Source organism: Anastrepha ludens, chromosome 5 (assembly GCF_028408465.1).
Source record: "Anastrepha ludens isolate Willacy chromosome 5, idAnaLude1.1, whole genome shotgun sequence".
NCBI lineage: Eukaryota > Metazoa > Arthropoda > Insecta > Diptera > Tephritidae > Anastrepha > Anastrepha ludens.
The window spans coordinates 33588357-33602408 of NC_071501.1; the positions used below are offsets into that span (position 1 = coordinate 33588357).

The 14052-nt window shown below is 30.0% G+C and overlaps 1 protein-coding gene across 1 annotated transcript in view; it reads right to left on the reverse strand.

The window, feature by feature from the left end:
- LOC128864625 (POU domain, class 3, transcription factor 3-like) overlaps positions 1-13327 on the reverse strand; it is a 97171-nt gene extending 83844 nt beyond the window's left edge. The window contains exon 1 of the mRNA XM_054104383.1: positions 13017-13327. The gene's annotated coding sequence lies outside the window, so the exon portion shown is untranslated. The remainder of the gene's footprint in view (positions 1-13016) is intronic.
- Positions 13328-14052: the final 725 nt, after the last annotated feature.

Genomic DNA, 14052 nt, shown 5'->3' on the forward strand with positions numbered 1-14052 from the left:
GTTTCATAGATTATGAAAAAGCGTTTGACACTGTTCAGCACGATAAGCTCATTGAGATTCTACAAAACATGGATATCGATACAAAAGAAATTCAATGTATACGCAATCTTTATTGGCAGCAAACTTCAGAACTTAACATAACCAATGAAATAAAATAAATTAAAATATTTTTGTAATTCGATATTTAATTGTAATATATATTGTATAAATTGCATTATCGCCTATATTCGGAATCGAATTGTTGCTCAATCAACAATTTGTAACATTAAAGCGAAAAAGCAAGTGATTTTAAAATGCGTCAACAACACTTATTGTGGACCTGAAAATAGAAAATTTATCGTGTTTATGTTTATCGTTGGTTTATCCGAATGCGAGATAAAAACTGGCCAGTAAGTACTCTAATGTTGAAAGAAGAGGCATGCAGTGTTTTTGCAAAACTTAAAGACAATGAAGCATACTTCTTCGCTAGTGATGGATGGCGCCAAGGTTTCAAGAAGAAGTACGGTATTCGTCTGCATAAAATATCATCTTCGCAATCTCAGCTAGTGGATCCGTTTAAAGAAAAACTTAAAGCTAAAATGACCGAATTGGAGTTGTGCAACGAACAGTTGTATAATGCTGATGAGTCGGAGTTATTCTGGAGATTTTTGCCAGAGAAAACGCACGCGTCAAGTTTGGAGAAGAGAGCCCCAGGGACAAAGTCCGAGAAGCAGCGAGTCACGTTTTTATGCTGTTCAAACGCCACTCGATCCCACAAGCTTAAGCTTTTGGTAATTGGAAAGCGAAGAATCCAAGCTGCTTTAAAAACTTTCAGTGTCCCACCGACTATCAGAGCTCGAAATCCACCTGGATGACGTCGGCTATTTTCAAGCAATGGTATCATGAGTCATTTGTTCCACAGGTGAATATTCCTTTTAAGTTTTGTCCGATTTTTAAGGTTGACTGGTTATTTTTTTTTTTGAGGTTACATCGTTTTTAAAGGAGAAAGCCTTACCAAATAAAGCTTTCCTTCTAATCGACAACGCTCATTCTCACCCAAATGAAGCTAAACTAACAACGGAGAATGGGCAAATTTCGGCAATGTTTATGCCACCAAACGTTACTACCCTCATTCAAAAGATGGATCAGAATGCAATAAAAATCACTAAGTTGCATTACAGAAACAGCCTTCTGGCTTCAATAGGAGCAACAAAGTCTGATTTGCTCGAGTCGTTGAAAAAAATTAACTTAAAAACAGCTATAAATCTTTTGGCTGCGGCTTGGTTTCGTGTTGCTGAAGCAACATTAGCTAAGTGCTGGAACAGTATTTTAAATTTTGCGGTAAATAATGGTGATTCCGAAGATAATGTTCCGTTGGCGGTTTAAAAAAAAAATGGGAAGCTGAACTTCGCACCTTGATGAGCAACACCGTCGATCTCCTTAGCAGTTTTAATTCTGAGGTTCGTTCGTGTTCGCAGATATGCTCAAAGATATGTATATGGGTTATTGAAAAAAAGTTTTTTATTAAAAATTTCAGATTGAATTCACGTTACCAGCCATTCATGAAAGGAACGAAGATATCGAGGAGGGCAATGCAGAGCAACTGGAGAAAATTAAGCCGACTGAAGCAGTTGAAATGTTCAACAAGGCGTTAATATGGGCTGGTCATGAAGACGTCGATCAAAATGATATGAGTGTGCTAAGATGGTTATGGAAGAAAGCTGTGCTTCAAGTTTTAGAAAAACAGAAGAAACAAAAAACGATGACTGATTCTTTTAAGGTAGTAGTCAAGTGTAACGACCGAAGTTTCGACGTTTTTTCATGAATCTTTTTTAAAAAGAAAATCAAAAACGATCGTTTTAAAGTTTTTACATGTTTTTTATTGGTGTTTTGAAGTATATAAAAAAGTTTTTTAAAGTTAATTTTATATTAATTTGTTTAAAATTTTTCACGTCAAAGTGGAGTCCTTAAAAAAAAGATGAGTTGGTTCGGGGAAACACACAGCCTTTCCAAGTCCTCCGAAATAAAAACTTCAAAGAGACTATTATTCTATAGACTTTATTTTAGGTCCCGAACCTAAAATATACATAAAAATAAAAAACGAAAAAACAAAATGGCGGCCTTGTAAAAAAAGTTCTCAAAATCTATTTTTTTTTTCATAAATTGATTAAATTAAATTGTTTATTATTAAAAAATTAAATGTTTTAAAGGTCCGGGATCCAGACACACATATGTCTAGAAAAACGGGTTAAATTTTTAGCCAAATCGGTTGAATAGTTTTCAGTAACTGATTCCCCGAAATTTCGAGGACATGGTTTTGAGAAAAACGCGTTTAAAGTTTCGACAATAAAAGAGGGGACGGTCAGAGCAGCTGCTGCTGGCGTGTCACACGCTTTCATACACACTACGGCGCGCTTTCTTAATTTAGCTATAACTTTAAAAATAATTAAAATTTCTGTCTGAAATTTTTATAGTATATTTTTAAGATTTTTTTCTTCCGAAAAATGATAAAAAAAAACAAATCGATTTGTTGAACCCGTCACACCGGGCTACTACCTTAAATTGACTTAATTTTCAATTAATATGTAACGAAAACAAGAATAAAACGTGAACTAAAATGTGAAAAAATATATTTACTTAGTCGTTTTGGGCATTCCAAAACTTGAACACTTTTGTTAACGTGAACTACCTTGTTTTGAATTAGTTCACGTTATCGAGCGTGCGCTGTACCTTGCAAAAAATGTTCAGTACTCTCTGCTTCATCTGCTAATATATAAATAAAATTAACATAAATAAAATATTTCTTGCCAGTTGTCCTTCCAGATCTACATTTCGTGCCCAAATACATTTAAATACTTCATAGAATCTTATAAAAGTAAACCTCGAAACTTTCACTTTCAATTTGATTGCAAAACCTAAGCCCATTCAGTTTCTATTAAGCGAGTGCGCGCGTGCACTCTTAAACTTCACATGAAATTCTGAAAATTCCCAAAGTCACACCACCGATTTCAACAGACAAGGCCTCAACATAATGCGCCGCTGCTGGCGCTAAACAAAATTGAAATTGACAGTCAGTTCGTTAGCTGTTTGACAGCATTCTCCGCAGAGATTTTCAACACGAAAGCGAACGAGTGCATGGTGTGTTTTTTCCCCGCCGCAAACTAATATGAAAGCTGAACAAATATGGTAAGAAAAAAAATAAAACTAAAAAACAAAAAAACACAACTAGAATAAAAGTAGTTTGAAATGAAAATTTCCAGCGACTTGCATTGGCTTTATCCGAAGACTGACTGCGCTGCTGAAGTTTCGATGTCAGCAACTAGTAACAGTTTGAAGACAAATTTCAAATGGTGATAAATTCGAACTATACTTGTTGTTGTTGTTGTTGCTATTGGGGTAATATAGCAATTATTACAGAAATATGCAGCGTTGCACTCTACCGATATCCTCGGAAGAGTATTTTAGAAAAATCGAAGTTGGAAAGTTTTATGATATGCCATGGCAAATATTATTTTTTTCAATTGAAATCAAAATTATTATGAAAAGGATATGTCTGATACGTTCATACAAACATACATACTTGCAATACAATCATATTGGCATTTGCAATAATTTCCTACATATACATGCATGTATGTATGTATGTGCGTCCACATAAAATGCAAATTTCATTCGAATAAACGAGCATCAGCAGCAGCTTTCAGCGCTTCAAAGTTTCGCTTTTCACGGTTTTCCAAGAATACTTTGGACAGTTGGCGGGAAACTCCAGCAAAACTTTAGTTCAATGTTTGATGCAGCTAGCAAATATTTTACGGAAAATCCGTTGTTATTCTCTCAAGCAAGCACTGCTGCTGCTACTGCTGCTGCATGGCTTCCCAGCACAAAGTGCCCACAAAGAAGAAGAAGAAGATGAAGCAGCTAAAGTGCCAGAAACAGCCAATGTGGGCAAATTTGCTGATTTCGCAAATGTAGGAGAGTGTGTGTGTGAAGGAGATTTTGATTTCATGTATGTTTGAGTGTGTGTATGTGTGTGAAGGAAAATGTGATTTCATGTATGTTTGTGTGTGTGTGTGTGTGCGTGCTAATAGAGAACTACCAGTGGACGTTATTTGCTTTGGGGGAGTTTATGTAAGGGAAATCGAAAGGAATGCAAGTGAGTGGAAAGGAACGAACTGAAGTTTGGTTGGAGTTGCGGGTCAGGACACCTGTGACTCTAGCGTGCTAGGGTGGTTCAATTTAAAACAAAAATTAAATAAAATAAAATAAAAATGAAAAAATAAAATAAAAAAATAAAAATATAATATGCGTCAGTTTGGCATGTTTTCATTGCTCTTGCTATACTGGCACAGATGAGACCATACAGTTTTTGAGTTCATATATCGCCTTTCGTTGCTTTGTTTTAGGCTACCATGCTAGAGAAGCGTAAGTAACTATGGGTTTAGTAACTATAGTAAATGTTCAGTAAGTCATTCTGGAGCTCAGTCCCCATGTTTCTTCAAAAAGCCTTGTGCAGGCAAAGAATGCTTCTGTGCCTTTTGCAGTTACTTTCTGAAGATGAGCGTTCCAAGTAAGCGTTTTGTCAAGGTTGCTACTAAGAGAGCTCGCTTCTATGGAGAGTTGAAGAGTCGATTCATTTAGGACAGGGTATTTAATGTGGATATTCCTTTTCCATGTGAATAGCACTACCGCAGTTTTCGACGGGTTAAAAGAGAGCCGTATTTCGGTGCTCCATATGTTTATTACACTAAGGTTTTGCTGCATGCCATCAGAGATGGTTTCTTCATGATAGCCTACTAGGTATATTATCAGGTCATCAGCCTAACTTTAGGCATGGAATCCTAGATTATTCAGTTTGTCAATAAACTGAATGCAATACTACAATCAGTGAAGATTCTGGTCGGGACAACATATTTATCCAACCAGAGCTTCAACGATTTGAAAGCAAAAAATTGTCTTAGACTGGAAATCAACATTATTTTTTATCACATCCGAGAAAAGCTTGTCGAGGCAAGGGTTAAATATTTTGTAGTGGTATTATTTTATTTCATAATATTTGGGTTTAGAAAATACTAAGCTGGTGATTGCCACCAAGTAATTGATTTATTGAGCAACAAAAAGAGCTTTTGTTTTTATTGGAGTGTTCTTTTACAAGCCTGGATCTGCAACTATTCAACATAAGACGATTTTGTAAGAAAAGTACATAAATATCTCTAAAATAATGGGCAAAATTAAGTATCACGACAACAATTGGGCCGTTTGTTTCAGAGATTTCAGAAGGATATATGGACAAAGGAAGAGCATTGTCTAGGAAAATCGGACTTTCATATGATAGCCGACTACTACTAGAACCTGCAATGAGATCAAGCTGAAGCGCTTCATTCGAGGGTATCATATAAAATAATAGGTTGGAGAAAAGAAATTGTTTTTTCGGTAGATGGCTGTAGTGATCGATATCTCGTAAAGTATCGATCAAACAATTAAAGTTTGTGCTCGTTGTCAAGGTGACATTCCACACTAAAAAAAAAATTCTTATATAAAAAAGTTAATATCATTTCTTTGAGTTTTCTTTGCTGTTTGCTTAAATGTATAGTAATTTTCTTGAATTTTTTAGTCCAAAAATAAGTAGAGAATTTCAAAGAATAAAGTTCATATTAAGCTCCTAATATTTTTTTCTTCTTCAGAGTTCTAGAAATACTGAGTAACAGTAAAAAAATGTAGGAAAAGCAGTGTGTTGACTAGTGTACTTTTTTTATAATTTTATTAACGATTCTTAATCATTTCGAAGAGGCATTGAGCAATCGCACCGTAAAAAACAATTAGAAATAAAAGTAGTGTGTTGACTAGTGTTAAATTTTTTTTAAATTTTATTAACGGTTTTTATTCATTTTGTAGTGGCGTTGAGCAATCGCACTGTAAGGAAAAAAATAGTGTGTTGACTAGTGTAAAACTTTTTTTTAATTTTATTAACGATTCTTGTTCATTTTGTAGAGGCGTTGAGCAATCGGTCCAAAAAAAACGAGGAAAAGATAATGTGTTGACTAGTGTAAAACTTGTTTTTTAAATTTAATTAACGATTCTTATTCATTTTGTAGAGGCGTTGAGCTATCGCACCGTAAAGAAATAGGAAAAAATACTATGTTGACTAGTGTAAATATTTCTTTTTAATTTAATTTACGATTCTTATTCATTTTGTAGAGGCATTGAGCAATCGCACCAAAAAATAATTAGGATAAAATAGTGTGTTGACTAGTGTAACATTTCTTTTTTAAATTTGTTTACCTGTTCTTATTCGTTTTGTAGAGGCGTTGAGCAATCGCACCGTAAGAAAAAAAAATTATGAAAAAATAGTTGGTGTAAAACTTTTTTTAAATTTTATTAACGATTCTTATTCATTGGAAATGGATATCAATAAGAAATGTTGATTTTATAATTAAACTTTTAAATAATTAAAATTTTAAGAAGCATTTTTGAAACTTAAAAGCATTTTTGATCTTTGAAAGTCACTCTTCCATACTCCAGCAGCCCAAAGTCCTTACGAAAGGCGGGCAACATATGAATACGAAGAAAAAGGAATTCGCTTTAACACTAATAATCTCATAGTTATCAACAAATACATTTCATTTTCATTTAATTTAGCTAAACCACCCATCCGATAGCAGTTATTGAAAATATTATATCCAAACATACCAGTTCCTTAGACTCCCAGCGCACTATAATCAACACATTTCCACAACAGTATTTCTGCACGCATGCGTTTGTTAACTAAAATGGATAATGAAGGCAGGCCAATGAAATCAGAAGCAGCAGCAGAAACCAAAACACAAGTTGCTTGTTGTTCTTGCGATTTCTAAACTCAAGCTAATGCCCAACTACGTAACGAGAGCATAACGCGCTAACTTGCGAAACTGCGCTAAGAATCGCAACGAGGAAGTGCAAGCAGAGGCAAGGCAAATGAAAGAACAACAACAACACCACAAACTACATACGACCGTTCACTACTAAGTGCATATTCGCTTTTGCAACGGAAGTGCGCTTAACGAGCTAATGCCAGTGTTGGCCAAATGCATTGCGAGCGAAGGCATTCCAAGATTCCCCGGACGGTTTGCAGATAATGAGCAAAGGCAAAACACAAAAAAGCGAACAAAGTATGTATAGAATTGGAGCGAAATCGCATAGGAAGCACATAAGCAAATCCCATTGCAACTAGTAACTAGCAATACTTTTGCTTTGTTGTTGCATGCGTTGCCCTGTAGCGCATGGCGGAATGTAATGATTCAGCGAGAAAATGAAGTTAGTCGCGTATACGACATGGCGTATGCAGCAGCTAATGGCTAATGCAGCGCACAAAAAGTCTAACAATAGACGGCAGAGAACCCGTTTTTCGATAGAAGATTGCTGTTGCTGAGTTCACTTTGATCATTCGTTTAAGCTGTGTTTACTTATTTACTCGCACTTATTTTCATTTCTTCTATTTTGCTAGCAAGTCTCCGCTTTCATGGATTGTTATTTTAATTATGGAGGGAAATTTGCCATCAGTAATGGAATTAATTAGATTTAATGAACACAAAATAAGCCAAAGCAGAGCATAGCATACAGCGTACGCTCAGGTATCTGTCTAAGCAAGTGTGTGCAACAGGGAATTAGGGTGGCGAACGGCAATGGTTCATTTTAATGCGCGCTTGCTTTGAAGTTGGTTTATTAAAATTTAATTGAGTATTTTCAAATTTAATAAGAATATGTTTTTGATTGAATTAACAAAGAAATTTGTTAATTAATCTGTTATGAGTGGTTGTGTTAACGGTAATTTTATAATATTAATGAAATGTTTATGTTTTGCTTATTTTTTTTTTTAATAATCTTGTTATTATGTTAGTATTTATTTTTTGCGAGGCTGTGAATCTTTTTGCGCCATATGCTCCACAAGGAGTTAAAGAAAAATTTATGCAGTGAGCTCTCTCCTAACAGACACCTCTGTTAAGCGGGTACTTCCCATATGCATACGCCTCTTTTAGTACATACCACAAATCTTTAAGAAAAATTTGAAATTTTTTTCTCTTGAACAGACAACCTTCCCAAAACACGCTATCCCTATTATAACTCATATTTAAGTTTTTCACACTTTTCTCATAAGCGAACATCTCCCAAAAGCGCATAAATTTTACAGGCCCTAGGTGTACGCGTATTTTATTCCATTTATTATTTTTGTATTATATATTTTTTTTTGTTGTATTTTATCTTATTTCATTTTTAATTTTTTAACTTTGGGGCTCTTTTAAGTCAATTAAATGTTTTATTTAATTTTAATATTTTATTTTTATTTTACTAAGTTAAATTTTCTTTATTTCATTTCATTTCAATATATTTACTTCGATAGTATTTTGCTTTATTTTATTAAAATTACTATAGAATTTAATGTTCCATATTATTTAATAAAAAATCGTTAAATTTAAAACAATTTTTTTTACAAAAGTTTTTTTATATTATATTTATTTTTATTATGTCTCATTTGTATTATATATATTAATAATGCAATTATTTTTTTTTAATAAAACTAAAAATTTTTTTATATATATTTTTCTTTTTGTTTTAACTTTTTTTATATTGAAACAATATTAAGTAATATAATTTTGTGTAATTGAAAATAATTATTTTTATAAAACTATTTTTAATTAAACTTAAATATTTCTTAATTATTTTCTTTTTTTTTTTGTTTTAACTTGTTTTAAATTATTTTCCTTTAATTTAATTAAATTATTATAAAATAATGTTTCATATCATTGTACGTTAAATGTTTAATTGAAAATAAGTATAAATTTTTATAAATTAATTTTTAATTATTTTAAATTATATTTATTTTTGTTATACCCCATTCATATTATTGTGTTAATTTTTTTATTTAATTGTGCAAATTTTTTAAATTTTATTTATTTATTGTTTTTTGTTCTAATTTCTTTACTTTTACATTATTTTGCTTTATGTTATTTTAATTATTATAGTTTAATAATTAGTGCAATAAAATTTCACATTTTTTTTTAATAATTATTTTTTATAAAAGTTGATTTTTTATTATATTTCCTTTTTTGCTATATCTTATATATGTTAGCTTTTAAAACAATAACTTTTTTTGTATTTCATTTTACAATATTTTTAATTTACTTAGCTCGGTTTCTTTAATTTTTTAATGATTTCATTTTTGATTTTTTTATACAATTCTTTTAATTTCTAATTTCCTAATTTATTTATAATTATTTTTTTTTATATAACTTTATTGAGTTTTTATAACGTTTTAGTTTGCCCTTATTATTTTAATATAAATAAATTTTTAATTTTGCTTTACCTAAGTTTTTAAAGTTTACTTAATTCCCAGCCAAAGTTAAGGAGTGCCACATAGAGCGCAAGTTGCGTCCGTTGTGTTACCTTAGAGCTCATTATATTAAATGATTTCCCCACCTAACCGAGATTTTTATTGTAGATTTTGTTCAAAGATATTAATTCGTTTCGAGAATTCGATGAGAGATTCGATTTTCAGGTTCGAGAGTACTGAAAGATTGTCAATTGTTGGAGAGCCTAGAAGAGCGAGTCGACTTCTGGCTAGGCCGGGACAACTGCACAGCAAATGCCTGCTCGATACTTCCTCATCTTCGTTCTCGCAGCATCTGCACAGGTCGTTTTGAGGGACCCCGAGCCGACGTGCGTGAGTGCCCAAAAGGCAGTGGTCGGTGATAAGAGATATTATATGCTTTAGTTGGTGCCTTAGTTGTCTGTTTCAGATTGTAGGATGGCCAGATTTGTCTGGTCGTAACGCAAGTAGTTTCCACTCGCCACCTCCGATCAGCAATGCTGTGAAATTCTCAATCAATGATCATTTTACATGTTGCGAGCGGAATATGGATTGTGGGTAAGTTACTAACATTTGATTGCGCAGCTCCAGCTCTTGCGAGCTCATCAGTTTTGCAGTTACCTTCGAATCCACTGTGACCCGGTATCCAGATAACTTGGACGGAATTCTGAACACTTATCTCGTTAAGAGATAAGAGACAGGATCGAACCACATCTGAGTGGGTATAAGAGGAGCTGAGTGCTCGAACGGCCGCTTGACTGTCAGTGAAAAAGCGGATATCCTCAAGTGGTATTCTCTTTTCTAAGATAGTTTTCGCAGCATACTCGATAGCGCATACTTCCACTTGGAATACAATACAGCAGTCGGGTAATCTAAATGATAGATTAATGTGAAAAGATTCCAAATCCCACTTTACCGTCTTGTTTTGAATCATCTGTATATATAATCAGAGGGCCATCGATTTCGGTAAGATTTGCCTTACATTGTCCCCTAGTTGGGAGTGAACAGAAGAACAGCAAGGGTGGTGATGGTAGACTTACATGATAGTCTATGTCGGAAGAGATAACAGTGTTTCTGTTCAGTTAGGCCGAATGTCCAAGATACTTATTCCATTTCGATATAGCACTCATGCGTGTCGCAACTTTCGCTGCAATCGCTTTGCCAGCCAGATCGATAGGGAAGAAGTGAAGCAACGTAGTTAGAGCCTTAGTAGGTGTTGTACTTAAGCATCCTGTTATCAAGAGGCAGGCTGTTCTTTGGACTCGATCAAGTGTGGCTACTCTAAACCGTTTTTCGTTTTATTTAAATTTTTTAATTTTTCTCCTCTTTCTTATTTTATTTCATATTTTTCATTAAATTTTATTTTACATATATAAGTCTTTGATTTTGCATTTATATTTTATATTATTTTGTTTGATTTTATTTTGTTTCATTTAGTTTGGTTTTACTTATTTATTTTATTTTATTTTATTTATTTCATTTTAATGTTATTTAAAATAATAAAATTAAATATTTTGTTTTATGAAACATTTTTATTTATTATTTTATTATGAAACATAATCTGATTTAATTTAGTATTAATTTTTTTTTAAATAAAATTCCTTTGTAATTAATTAATCTTTTTATAAACGGAAATTTTTTTAAAATTTTATTTATTATTTTATCTCTCATTTATTTTAACACACCTTTTTCATTTCACTTTATGTAATTTTTTTTTCAAGTTACTTTGTTCTTTTTTTATTTTTTTGTATATTATTTGATTTTAATTTTTTATTTAATTAAAATAATACAATTAGTTCATACAGTTTTTATATCGTATTCGGTGTTTTTCTATATCGTCTGTTTAATTTTTTTTATTTTAATTTTTTTAATTTATTTTATTTAATTTTTTTATTTATTTAAAGTAATAAAATTTTGAATATTCATTCATACAGTTGCTTATGTCGTATTAGGTTTGTTTTAGTTTACCTTATTTTTTTTAAATTATTATATATAAAGTATGTAGTCTGTGTTTTCTTAATTTGCGTTATTTAATTTTTTTGCCTTTATTAATTTAATATGTGATATTTAAAAAAATAATGCAAATCAACTAAATACCATTTTTTATTTTAGAATATTTTTTTTTATTTAAGCTTTCTTTATTAATATATATTTATTTTGCTTTTTATTGAATTTTTATTTTCTTATTGTTTTGAGACTTTTTCCGTTTTACTTCCATAATTTTCTACATATTTCAATTTCCTTTCTTTATGAATAATTATTATTTTTTAAATTAAAAATGTATTTTATTTATACGCTTATTTTATTTATTTTTTTCTATGTGCTTTTTTTTTGTTTGTTGAATTCAAACTAACATAAATTATTTTTTATATTAGATTATAATTAAATTAAATAATATTTTTTAAAAATTGGTTTAAAAAAAAATATATGTATACAATATATATATTTTATTTATTTATTTGATTTGGTATATATTCTTGTATTTTTATATATAAATATTTTTTTTGTGTTGCTGTTCTTATTAAAATAAATTATTTGTATATTTGAATTTAATCTAAAATCATATTATTTTCAATTATTTTTTTATTATTATAAATATTATTTTTTTTAATTTTTTTAAATTTTATTTTATTTTTTTTATTTAATCTAAATTAATATTATTTTGAACTATTTTTTTTATTATAAATATAATTTTTTTTAAATTTTTTAAATTGTTCTTGTTTTTTTATTTAATCGTAATTAATATTATTTTCAATTTTTTTTTTTATTAATATTTTTTTTTAATTTTTTTATTTTTTATTTAATTTTTTTTATTTAATCTAAATTAATATTATTTTCAATTATATTTTTTTTTATTATAAATATTATTTTTTTTCAATTTTTTTAATTTTAATTTAATTTTTTTATTTAATCTTAATTAATATTATTTTCAATTATTTTTTTATTATTATAAATATTATTTTTTTTAATTTTTTTAAATTTTATTTTATTTTTTTTATTTAATCTAAATTAATATTATTTTGAATTATTTTTTTTATTATAAATATAATTTTTTTTAAATTTTTTAAATTGTTCTTGTTTTTTTATTTAATCGTAATTAATATTATTTTCAATTTTTTTTTTTATTAATATTTTTTTTTAATTTTTTTATTTTTTATTTAATTTTTTTTATTTAATCTAAATTAATATTATTTTCAATTATATTTTTTTTTATTATAAATATTATTTTTTTTCAATTTTTTTAATGTTAATTTTATTTTTCTATTTAATCTTAATTAATATTATTTGCAATTATTTTTTTATTTATTATAAATATTTTTTTTTTAATTTTTTTAAATTTTCATTATTATTATTTTTTAACCAAATTAAAATTATTTTCAATTATTTTTTTATTCATTATAAATGTTATTTTTTTTTAATTTTTTAAATTTTTATTTTTTGTTTCTTATTTAATCTAAATTATTGTAATATTATTTTCAATTATTTTTGTTTTTATAAATATTTTTTGTTAATTTTTTTAATTTTTATTTTAAGTATTATTATTTTGTTTTATTCCCTTTAATTTTACTTTACTTTAATTTATTCTATTTTTCTATTCTATGTAGTTTATTTAATTACATACATATTTTTTAGATTAAGTGTTTAATACTAAGTAAAATCTATTGCATATCCTACATTAAACTACTCATTGGCCTACCATTATTTTTTGCACTGCATGTTTGATAAGGGTCACGCTACAAGTACACACTTTGAAAATATTTACACCTTTAATATCTATATTTATTTTTTCACTTCTCTCCAAACTAACCCGATTTCCGTGCATCTGTTTAAGCGAATTCGGGCAACTTCATCAAATTCAACTTAAACTTCCAACAACAAACAATGTTCCACCATCCACATTGAATTGCGGCATTTTTACCGGCTTTAGTATTCGCACCACTACACATACACGAACACACAAACAAGCACGCGTTTTTGGAAAAAATTTCCGCCGGTACACAACCGTCAACGACGAATGGCAAAATCAAACTAAACTAATTTGTTAACGATACGTACTGATTATACAAGCGAATCCTGGCGAAGCCCTACCAGCCAACCGACCAGCCAACCAACCAACAATACAAGCAAACACAAGCAAAGGCAAGCGAACTTTTAACAAATACGTTGGTGAACGAAACTTCGAAAGCCAGAAACGAAGCGTCAATTCGCTTGTAAATAAATACAAATGCCTTAGTTGTGTGTGTGTGTGGTGGTGAGCAACGTTGTTTCGCCTCCATACAAGCGACGAATGAAATTTGTCGAAAAAACGTTTAACAAAACCAGCGCACGAAGTTGCTGCGTTGTAGGGCTTTGACGACGTTTGCTCACCAATTGGACGAAAGCAGTCGTCGGATTCGTTGTTTAGAACAATGCATTGGCTGTTGAATTGGTTGTGAACGTTTGTTGTGAGTAAACGCACGAAACTGTAATGGTATGTAAGAGAACGAGAGTGTTTATGATGAAGAGAGAATAGCGAAATGGTAACGAAATAGCTGAGTTTGAGCACAGAAATTTACTGCATTGTGTTTAGTTGAGTGAGTAAGTACTGACTGGAGGAGAAGAGCTTGAGATAAATGGAAATTTGTATAAGAGTAAATTAGCACGTGAACTAAATATAACTCTACCATAACAAGTCATTTAAATCGCGGTACAGGTGTTTGAGTGTTAACCCAAAAAATAATAAATAAATACAG